This window comes from Polypterus senegalus, unplaced genomic scaffold, assembly GCF_016835505.1.
Source record: "Polypterus senegalus isolate Bchr_013 unplaced genomic scaffold, ASM1683550v1 scaffold_1033, whole genome shotgun sequence".
NCBI lineage: Eukaryota > Metazoa > Chordata > Cladistia > Polypteriformes > Polypteridae > Polypterus > Polypterus senegalus.
Window position 1 is genome coordinate 5,600 of NW_024377814.1, and position 12,176 is coordinate 17,775.

General features: G+C 40.8%; 1 long non-coding RNA gene across 1 annotated transcript; it reads right to left on the bottom strand.

Annotated features, from left to right (window-relative positions):
- Window positions 1–5,296: 5,296 nt before the first annotated feature.
- Window positions 5,297–11,508, bottom strand: LOC120519484. Its single transcript, XR_005631534.1, has 2 exons — window positions 11,428–11,508; window positions 5,297–5,838 (listed from the first exon to the last, which is right to left on the bottom strand). It is a non-coding gene; the product is annotated as an uncharacterized LOC120519484 (long non-coding RNA).
- Between the last annotated feature and the right edge of the window lie 668 nt (window positions 11,509–12,176).

Consider the following 12,176-nt stretch of genomic DNA (forward strand, 5'->3'; position numbering starts at 1 on the left):
ACCTGGGCACCGAAAAAACTCTGGAGCGGATCAAGCTCCGTTTCTACTGGCCAGGAATTAATGAGGAGGTTCGTCGCTTTTGCGCTTCCTGCCCGGAGTGTCAACTGCGACAAATTCCTAGGAGGGACCGTGCTCCTCTGTTCCTATTCCACTGATTGGCGTTCCCTTCCACAGAATCGGGTCGACCTGGTGGGACCCTGGAGCCCTCAGCCCGAGGACACAAGTACATTTTAGTCCTCGTGGATTACGCTACACGATACCCCGAAGCTGTTCCGTTGCGCTCAGCTACCTCTAAAGCCATCGCACGGGAATTACTAGGGGTATTGGCGTGGGGATCCCCAAAGAAGTCTTGACAGACCAGGGGACCCCTTCACCTCGGAAACGTTCAAGGAGACTGCCAGATTACTGAAAATAAAGCATTTAAAGACCTCGGTGTATCATCCTCAAACCGACGGATTAGTAGAGAGGTTTAATCAAACTCTCAAGCAAATGCTGCGTAAGGTGGTCAGCGAGGATGGAAGGAACTGGGATCAGCTCCTCCCCTCGTCCTTTTTGCCTATCGGAAGTCCCACAAGCCTCCACGGGGTTCTCCCCTTTTGAACTACTGTACGGGCGACAACCTCGGGGCATATTAGATATTTTGAAAGAAGGCTGGGAAGAAGAGGCTCTTCCCTCCACAAACATACTGGAGTATATCGCGAGTTCTGCGATAGATTTGGAAAGATTCGGCCTGTCCTTAAAAGTCACATGGAGGAGGCTCAAGCAGCACAGGCCGGTACTACAACGCGCACGTCTCTTCGGGAGTTCCGCCCGGAGATCGGGTCATGGTCCTAGTGCCTACCTCCCACTCTAAATTGCTTGCCCACTGGCAGGGCCCCTCTGAAGTTAAGGAGAGGAAGGGACTGGTCGACTATTTGGTGAGTCAACCCAATCGCCGGCCAAAGGAGCGGTTTATCATGTGAACCTGCTGAAACCGTGGAAGGACAGGGACCCGATCCCTCCTCCGCCAGCCCGCTCACTCTTCGCTCACACACACGACCTTAACCGGCACGGACTTAAGTCCCAGACAGCGGCAGGAGCTGGAAACAGTTATCCGGACCGTTGGGAGGTAGTCAGTGAGAACCCGGAAGGACCTCTCTGATTGAGCACAACATCGTGACAGAGCCGGGGTTGTTGTCCGAGAACGCCCGTATCGTCTTCCCGAGGCAAAAAGGCTGAAGTGGAGCTTGAGATCAAGCGCATGCTGGAGCTAGGTGTGATTGAGGAAAGTTATAGTCCCTGGTCCAGCCCCATTGTGCTCGTCGGTAAGCCTGGCGGAAGTTGGAGGTTCTGCAATGACTTCCGTCGGCAATCAAGTCTCCCAATTTGATGCTTATCCAATGCCACGCGTGGGCGACCTCCTCGAGAGGCTTGGACAGGCTCAATACCTGACCACACTTGACATGACGAAAGGGTACTGGCAGGTTCCTTTAACGGACTCCGAAGGTAAAAACGCGTTTAGTACCCCTAGCGGACACTGGCAGTATCGTGTCCTTCCATTTGGGTTACACGGGCTCCAGCAACCTTTCAGCGTCTGGTGGACAAAGTGCTTCGCCTCATAACTCATACAGTGCTGCCTACCTGGATGGCGTGGTCATCTATTCCAGCACATGGAAGGAACACCTACAGCATGTCCAAGCGGTATTACGGACACTTGGTGAGGCGGGCTCGGATTAATCCCAGAAATGCTTCTTGGATTAAGCGAGGCCAAATATTTAGGCTACCTGGTGGGTCGGGTACCGTAAGGCCACAGTGCTCCAAAATTGATGCCATTCTGAAATGGCCCGTCCATGAACCAAGCGGCAGGTCCAAGCCTTTCGGTTAGCGGGTACTACCGCCGGTTTGTACCCGGTTTTGAGAGAGCGGCGCCTTGACTGATTTAACAAAGAAGAGGGCCCGAACATTGTGGTATGGACTGAAAAACAGCGCTGCATTTGGTGACTTAAAGCAGGCCCTTACGCCCACACCTGTTTTGATGGCACCTAACTTTTCTTTGCCTTTCATCCTCCAGGCGGACGCCGGACACAGGCCTGGGCGCCGTGCTGAGCCAAAGCGTCGATGGTGTGGAGCACCCCATCATGTTCCTGAGCGGAAACTGTTGGACGGGAGACCAGGTATGCTGCGGTGGAGAGGGAGGCTCTGGCGAAAATGGGCGATTACTCAGCTGAGGTACTACCTGTTGGGCGGAATTCACCCTTGTCACGGACCATGCACCCTACAGTGGATGGCCCTCCACAAGGAGTCGAATCCCGCGGGTCACCCGGGGGTTTCTTGACCTGCAGCCGTACAAGTTTTCGCTCGTTCATCGCGTCGCGCTCTCCGCCAACGCTGATGCCCTTTCTCGGGTTCACGACCTCTCGGTTAGGGTCGCCCGACCCGTCGGGTCTGGGCTAAGGGGGCCTTGTCACACATGCGCATGGGAGGCAGCTAAAGGGCTTGAGTGAAGGCAGTTCGGAGGCATGCCGGGGTGTGGCAGAGTGCACTGACTCTTTTCTCCTTTGCCTGTAGACCATCCCCGGGGGATTTCACCTGGATCTCCTGACATCACTTCCGGGACTGAGCCAATGGAACTCGGCCACACCAGCTCCAGTCCCTCTGATGTCACCTCCGCTCTGAGCCAATGGTGGAAGACCACGTGCCAGATCCATACGACCTCACTTCCTGTCTCCCCTTTAAAACCTGCCCCTTTCCTTTGTTTCCTCAGTCTTGTTTTGGACTCGGTTGTATGCACTTCAGTGCTCTGTATTTCTACAAGAAAAACGACTTTGCAGCCAGGATACCACAATATACGGGTGGCTGCCCCAACTCTTTATCTGTCCATGTCTCGTTCTTGTGACACAGTATTTTACAACGCCATTGCAGTTAAAATCTACTGATACAACTTTCACTAACACCAGTTTCTAAATAAGTAGTTTAAACATTTGCATCGATTGAAGTATTATTACTAGTTGTGAAGAGTTTGTGGTAAATTGAACTCCATGTTTCTTAAACATAACATTTTGACAGTACCACCCACTGGCTTGTTAAAATCTTTTGCAGTTGTCCTATCTCATTTTTCAATAACTTGTATTTGGAAATTGTTTAGCCCATCAGCAGCTGTTCTCAGACATGTAAAATGTAAAATATAGAAACTGAAATAACCTCTCCAGAAAAATGTATGTTATCCGTTTTCCACAGAGAAAGACAGACACTATTTCTCACCATAGGAGTAAGACAGACACTTTAAGAAATTTGGCAATTCTTTTTTTTTTTAAAAGGGAAGTTTTCAAATTTCAAAACCTTGTACAGCAAGAAAAAAAGTGTGTAAAATTCAACTAAATTAGTCCACAAGGAGCCAAGTTGTTGTATGCAGATGAAGACCAGGTGTATACTTCATGTGACGCGGCACGTGCTCCAGGAGATGCTACTGCTACACAAGAGTTGTATTGTTCATACTTGCACACGTACTTTACATAAATCTGGAAGATTCCACCAGGTGGCAGTGCAAGATATCATCACAGTGAGAACAGGTTCAGCTTCGCTGTGTTGTGAGTTTCCTGAAACACCCATTAAATTCTGAGGACACCTTGCCGTAATATCACTGAAAAGGATGGATGTTTAATGATTCAATCCATCAATCTAAGGATGCGCCCATTCCTGCTAGCATCGGGCATAAGGCAGAAACAATCCCTGGACGGGACATCAGCTCAGCGCAAGATGAACACAAGCACTCACATACACTAGCAGCATTTTATTGTCACCAACTCTAGCGTGAAGTATAAATGAGCCCTTAAACACACATATGATGATAATAAGTGGTTGAGAATTTTGAATTAAAAAAAAAAAAGAAAAAGACTTTGAAATAAAAGTCATATGGACGGTTTAAGTTGTTGAGTTTCTCATTCACAAGTCTTCTCATTTATAGCATAGAGCAAATTAAACTAAAGAAGCTAAATAGACAGATCTGCTTTTAGTCACTAAAGCATCAAGTAATTACCTCAAAATTTTCTAACAAGCACAAAAGCTCAGGGAAGACGATATTCTTGCCCATATGTTGTAAGAGGACCTGGTAGAATAAGCCCGGTCTCTTTGCAACTGTTGGTTACCTTGTGGTCCAGGAAATATCTCATCTTCTGTAGAAATGTAATAGTTCATGTCCACACAACACTAACCATCACACGATACAGCATGTAATGTGCTAAATTCAAGATTCACATTCTTCTACAATACAGTGTGAAGTTCATCATAACTTCGGGATTTTCTTTCTTGAATCAGAAGTACACATCTATGGCTGCTGGTAATCAGTGGCCAGGATCAACTTTGAATTAAACTTTTTAAGGCCATCTGTTGATGCCTGCCATTTTACTGCGTTCTCTCAGATTCATCTCGTATATTGGAGAGTTTAATGCATCCATACATTAAATTCTGGACCCCCTCAATTTCATTCAGAGACAGAGGGCAGAACACCCAAATTAAAAGAGGATCTCTTGGTAGCATTTTGATTAATAATCTCTCAGTGCCCTTTATTACCTTTTGTTACATTCTGGGATTAACTTTATATCTTATGTATACAATTTGTCATTCTTTTTCTGATGCCAGTATCAGTACTTTCTTTGGAGGCCATGTGCCTCAATGTGAAGATGTAAAAATGTTTTCTGCTCGCAATGTTACAAGTGTGATTTGCTGTTTAGTAACATACTTTGAAATGTCACAGTGAAGTTCATCGTGAACAGTACTTGAAATAGCAAATGCCATGGTGAGATATCAACTGAAGGTACATTCTGGTCTTTCAAAGGAACACAAGATGATGTTAAAATATCTACACACTAGCCTAAAGAATACAATAAAGTTTGTCATGCTATTTTGACAATGAACTATATTTAAATTGATTAACAAAGACCACTGATGTTTTTCCACAACATTCCCTGCTTGAAAAACTGTGTGAAACATCGGAGTGGCTTCAGATTTCCAGGTCCTCAAGAGAGATGTCATGCTATAGCCCTGGAATTCTAGTGGTCCCTATCCTTGTATGGCAATCAGCATGTACACCTCATGTAGAAACATTTGTGTTAACAGCAATCAGGAGTCGTCATTCAATTTGATAGACAGATTAGAGAAGACTGAATGTGGTAAGTTCGTTTAGGGGGCGCAAAACCGGTACTCTATTGTTAAAACCAAGTAATTTCCTTCGGGATTAATAAAGTATAATAATAAAAAAAAAATACAATCAATCACTTCATCTGATTAGTAGCTACAATTTTCTCCAGTGAGTCTGAGACTGGGTTTATACATGAGTTTAATTTGTGATCAACCATTTTCACATTCACAGTTGCTTTCAGGTTTGTTCAAGCCCAAAGATGGAAAGGAGATTATCAAAGTGTACTTCATGATGAGTTCATGCATTGCTTATCAATTATTATTCTCCAGTTCTACAAAAGGATTACAGATTACAAAAATAGTGTATTCCGTTGAATTAAATGAATAGAAAAATAAATCAGATTACATATTGCTACTATGAAGATCACTGATGCATGTATAAATGTGGCTAGGATATACCACATGCTTGCCTAGGCCAGTATAATGGAGAATCTCAAAAGGTCTCTTCCATTGCTTGGACTGCTCCGTTTCTATTTCCACTTTCATAAATCAGCTTCTTTCTTTTAAAGGGAAATCCCAAGACCCATTTGTGCAAACAGAAGAAGCCTTGACTGAAGAACAGGAAAGTCAAAGTGCATCTGGTAGTATCTGGAGCTTAGATGATAGGAGGCAGGAATCTGTGTTCTCACATCTCTCTGATCACTTGGGATGTTATGCTGTTAACTTAAGAAAAAGACAACACAAACAATGATCATAGTAGATGTTCAAGTGCTCTCCTACATGTGCAATTAGTAGTTTTGTCTCTCACCTTTTGGACAATGTATCATCAACAGGAGAAGTCACATTTTTAAAAGACCATCAGCCTTTAATATGCACATGAGCCCTGCCTATTTCGTTTTTATATAAGCTATTCACTGTGTACCCAAAAACACCTTTCAACCCAACCACTTTACTTTTATGAAAATACCAATATTTTCCCCTTTGTTTCTTTTTTTATACAGCCAATAAATGAATAAAGGTTATGTTTCTAAATGCAACATCTGTGATAAAAAGCAGATGAAGAATGAAACAGGACTTCCCTGTTCTAAAGATGTGTCCACCTAATCCACATTAACAGTAGGAATTTTCAATTCAGAGTAATACTAGACTTTGAGCCATGACTAGACATAGCAACAGCTTAACATGAGTACAAAGCAAGTCACTAATAATATTAAATCATTATAAAGTGTCATTTTGAGATGTGGTCTATTTTTCCCATTAAAGCAAATTAGAGGTGAAAATATTCTGTGACGAGAGAAGGGAGATTTACTGAAATAGAGAGTTATCATGCAAAGATTTGAGGTTTGAAATAAACTATTTAAAGAAATCAATAGTTAAATGTACAGTTATTAGCTTTTTCCAAGACTTAATGAATTACCAAAAGGCAGTTTTTCTATATCTAAGGACATAGACCCATTTTAGTAAATGGAATACACAATTTTTACTTCTTAACTCTTTTAGGGTGGATGTCGACAAATGGGGTTGAGGACGGATATCAGGGGCAGAGAGTGATAGAAAACTGTAAATGTTGATAAAACTCACTGTTACATTGCTCGGAGGACTGCTAGACTTGTTAAAATGACGTTGAAACCCTGCGTGTGTGTGAGTAGTGTAGAGTAAGCAACGTCTAGAATGCCATCGACATCAGGCGAGTGAGCGAAGCGAATGCAAAAAAGCAAAATACTCCGATTTTGATACAAGTGATATGGAGATTGAAAATGAAAGTCAGGTGCCTGCATCAACTGATCGTAGTGCTGGACACGCTCGTGCAGCTGACACGCCAACGAACACATTCATCCTGGGAGAACTACAGAGACATCGATCTGCGGGAGATAAGCTAGCAACTGCATTTCACCAAAAGACACGGCCTGCTGTTGGACACTATGGATTAGCAGCCACTTGACTACTGCAAGCCGTTGATTTACCAGAAAATCCCTTTCAGCTTATGAGTGATGTAATCAAGTATGTGAATATGCATACTGTAGGGGCTCCTGGAACATAAAACGGCGTGACAACATAAGTGTTTTATGTTGATTTATGTGTGAAACCATTGACATGTGTGCTTTTTAGAAAACTGAGCTTTTTAAAAAATATTCAGCCCTGGGACAGAAGGAAGAAAAAATAATTAGCCCTAAAAGAGTTTATCCTGGCCATGGTTTTATTATCCATCCATCCATTTTCCAACCCGCTGAATCCGAACACAGAGTCACGGGGGTCTGCTGGAGCCAATCTCAGCCAACACAGGGCACTTTACACTGGCTCCCAGTTAAATTTAGGGCAGATTTCAAAATCCTCCTTTTAACATATAAAGCATTAAACGGCCAAGGTCCGGCTTACTTGTCTGAACTTATCATGACTTACAAACCTGAGCGCACATTAAGATCTCAAGATGCCGGTCTGCTTAGGATTCCAAGGATTAATAAAATAACAGTGGGAGGTCGAGCTTTTAGTTACAGGGCCCCTAAACTGTGGAATGGTCTTCCTGCTTCCATAAGAGATGCCCCCTCGGTCTCAGCCTTTAAATCCCGGCTGAAGACTCACTACTTCAGTTTAGCATATCCTGACTAGAGCTGCTGATTAACTGTACATACTGCATCTCTGTTGTTAGTCATTAGCACTATAACATAAGTAACATGATAATTATATTTGAATACTAACCCTCACCTATTCTGTTTCTTTTCGGTACCCAAATGTGGCCATTGGTGCCACGGCCCACCTGCCAAGTTGTTTGCCTGCCAAAGGTAAAGTCATCCCTGATGGAGGATCACAGGAATCATGGGAAAGAGGGGTCCTTTCATCGGAGCAATGTTTCAGCCGTGGCATGGCCAAATGGAGATGCAGCTAGATGGATGAGGTCTCCAGGACTCTAAAAATATCCAAACCTAATTATGTCATATCATCTACTGTTAAACCGTAATTCTAAAATTTTATTATGCTGTCTTAAGGAATTGTTCTGTTGTGTATATTGTATTGTATTGACCCCCTACTTTTGACACCTACTGCACGCCCAACCTACCTGGAAAGGGGTCTCTCTTTGAACTGCCTTTCCGAGGTTTCTTCCATTTTCCTACAAGGTTTTATTGGGAGTTTTTCCTTGTCTTCTCAGAGAGTCAAGGCTGGGGGGCTGTCAAAAGGCAGGGCCTGTTAAAGCCCATTGCGGCACTTCCTGTGTGATTTTGGGCTATACAAAAATAAACTGTATTGTACAAGGCAGGAACCAATCCCAGGCAGGGTGCCAACCCACCGCAGTGGTTTTATTATGCTGAGACGAAAAAAAACTCTCACTCCATTTTTTATGTAACCTAATCTCTGCTCTCTTCGTATAGAACCTTAAAATAAAAACTTTCACTTTAAGCTCTGCCTGTAATCAGCAGAAATACGTCATAAACTCAATAGGTAATTATTTTTAAATGGGCATTTGTCATGGTCACTCCACTGGCTTGCAGCATTAAGCTTAATCTGTATTTACTTGAAAAGGGAGGTATGTGCCAACGACCACCAGCAGGCAACAAAGGCAAGGCAGGCAGCTAACTTTGATGGGATACCAAGGGGTCAAAGTGCAGATTTACATCCACTGAGTAAAGTTAGCATTGCCTGCCATCTTATAGCACCATCATTTATTTCAGCTATAGGAGGATAGAATCCCACTCAACACACAATACACTTAAGGAGGGAATGGGATTTAGAGTCTAAGCAGCAGCACTTTATATTACTGACTGACATGTCTTTCATATTATTGCAACAAACTGTTTGCTTCTGTGTTATACATTTGTTTGAGGGCTTTGCAAGCTGCCACCAATATAATTCGAACTTTGTTGTAATTTAACTTTTAACTTTGCACAGTTCTACTGGGATAGACACTTAAATTTATGGCATATTGAATAAAAAAGTGTGCCAAAAATATATATAAACACAGAACCCCCTAAACTCTATGGCCACGTCTTTCAATCAAACCTTGCAATATCTATATCAGTAGGTGGTGCAAACTGGAGATTCCAATAGTAATAACTGTAAAAGCATATCTCAGATGAATCAATGTTAAATTCATGCTCCTTTACTTTTAAGGATATCTTTGTGTTACAGAGATCACAAGCTGTGCAATTAAAACAAAAACACAACAGTTGCATTTTATCCTGCTAAGATGGTAAACCTAATTAAAGCAAGGCTGAAAAAAAACTTTACATTTTGCAGAGTGACATAGAAAGTGACCACAACAGTATTTTATGTGAAATGGCATCCACAAAAGAAAGTATTAAGTGAGAAATTAGCCCAATTATTTATTTTTAGTTATACCTTTCCCACTTTATCTTCATGTAAGCTGCTGCTTGGAAGCAAAACCCTTAAAGTGAGCACTTCAGTAATGTTCTTACTCTTTCCACATGCCCAGCTTTGCAATGGATGGAGAAGGTAATAAACACTAAATATTTAATTTATTCTAATTTCATTCTAAATGAGGTATTTTCTGTAGTCACTGTTGTCTATATCCAGTACATATTCTCTCATTTTAAGCACTATGACTTGCATTTCTGCGATTTAAATTACTTGTATAATAACTCTTTGTATAGCTTCCCTACTATTCCTTCTATGAATTCTATTAAAAAGATTAAATAACTACAACAAAGAGGATGAAGTTAGCTTCACCTGCACCTTGTTGATATTTTATATCCTTTCTTTTCTGTGCACTTTTTTTGTTGTATGCTTCAATAAAGCTTGGCACGACCAAATGCAATGAGCAAAAATTTCCAACGCGAACGCTTGCATTTTTAATAAGCCAAGGTTTTCAATTTAGAACATAATCACTATTTTAAAATTAGTCTGTTCTTTGAACGCACTGATGTAATGAAGGAGTTGAATATAATAAAAAGATTTTGAAGAAAGAGTGCTTGTACTTACAAAATACACTAATGCATGCTAATTTATAAGACGTATTGAACGTCTCTGCGTAGGTTTCATTCTGGAACTCCCAATAATCCACATTGCAGTTCATCACTATTTATAAACGTGAATAAATGCAAACAAAATTACAAATGATCTATCACTATGAAAAGTTATGGAAATAACTCAATCTAAACTTCTGTAAAGCACAATTTTGCAAAATGCCTTGACACATTAGACTCCCACCTAGTGCTAGTTTCATTCTTATTTTGCACCCAATGCTTCTAAGAAGGCCATTGGATCAGCAGGTTAGAAAATTAATGGATGGACTTGGCAGGTTTGGCTGGATAAAAACCATTAGGTTATTGTAATATGTCCATCACTGAAAAAGGATGCAATACACAGCAGCATTGTTTTTTTATTTAAATGAAATACTCTTTTCAATCAAGATGCAACAAACTTTAAGAACATATTACCACTACCAAATAAATCTGGCAAAATCAAATATAATGCTACAAGGCTGTGATGGTGTCAATAACTAAACTTTAAAAGATCACAGCCTAAAATATCAATCTGTATATTCCAAGTAATTATTAATCTGTCTACTTTGGAACAATGAAGTAAATACTGAAAAGGAACCAATGTAATGTGTTGTATTGCACAACTATTGTGAAAAAAGGAAAAACAGTCTTTTCATCACTGGAAGGATATTTTGCATCTAGAAGATGGTCGGTCCAGAAGCTCAGTAACTGCAAGCTACACAAACACTTTTTTGTATCATAACTCTATAGACATTATACATACAGTACACACCACTATAGGAAGTTACATTTAACATTGTTAAAAAAAAAATTGCATTTGGACTTGACTTTCACCTTAATAAAAGTATATAGTCTGTGTTTCTGTATGTGTGTCTGTCCGGTTGCTATCTCTTTGTCATTCTAATAGATGACACATTATAAATATTAACTTTTACAAATCCCATACCAAAGGACATATAAACGGAGACCTATGCATTGTATGGTACACTGCAAAGGTTAACGTTGAGGTCTATGCTGATTACTTAGATTTCAACCCATCTTAGACAAGTAGCACAGCTAGTAAAAACATTAGTTAAAAACATTGATGGCTTCTACTTCAGCACTATTCTCAGCGACTTATCCACTTTCATTCCAGCTAACCACAGATATCATGCCTGTTAGATAAAACCTTTGTTTTATCTTTGTTGAACTGTGCCAAATTCAAAATTATTGAACAACTTGCATGCTTCCATGAGCACAGCTATAAAAAGTGCTTTGCTCAACTAATGTAAAGTCCTTGCTTGTTCACTTATAAACTGTCTATTGATCACATAAATCTGCTGCATACATCACTGGTCCTCTTCACACATAAGCTTACCTTCTTCTCTTCGGAGTGCACACTGGAGGTTTTTCCCAACCATTCATTTTGCACCTGATAGTTTTCACTTTGGTCTATATCTGTTCATATGAAAAAGAAGAAGAAAAAAAAAGTCAAATCACACAGTCAATTACCACACTCTAATGTGACAATGATCACAAGCCTCCTTCATATATCAATTAGGCAGAATTTCCCAGGAATTTCACAGGAAATAGTTCGAATGAGAGGCCATGTCTTTTGTGTTAGCACATCTTCAGATTCTTGAGTTCTTTTATGCAGTTCTGCTATTTTTGCATAAGTAAAGTTGCCTAAGTTTTAAAAGATTGTGATTTTGGGACAAATAAAAATATACATGCTTGCATCAAGATTATTAGTAATAGAGCAAATGTATAACTTGACTACATCCAAACACTTTTGTCTTTGATAAAATCAATTTTGACGGAAAGGTCACGTAATGCTTATTAAGACTTGCTTTCACACACACCATGATGACCTAATAATTTCCTGGATCAATAGCATTCACACAATCTCTTTGATTTCCTAATTTCTTTATGTGAATTTTAATCTCTATACAGTAAAATTTACTGGACAGAATTTGATCAAAATGGATAGGTTTCTGCCATTTTACAATTCAATGACTATGTCAAGTTTAATTTGGACTTAGTCATTCATGTTTGTGTTATTGCGTCCATAGTGTACGAGCACGCACACACACAGTCAAAAATAGCAACATTAACAAAATGCAGGGT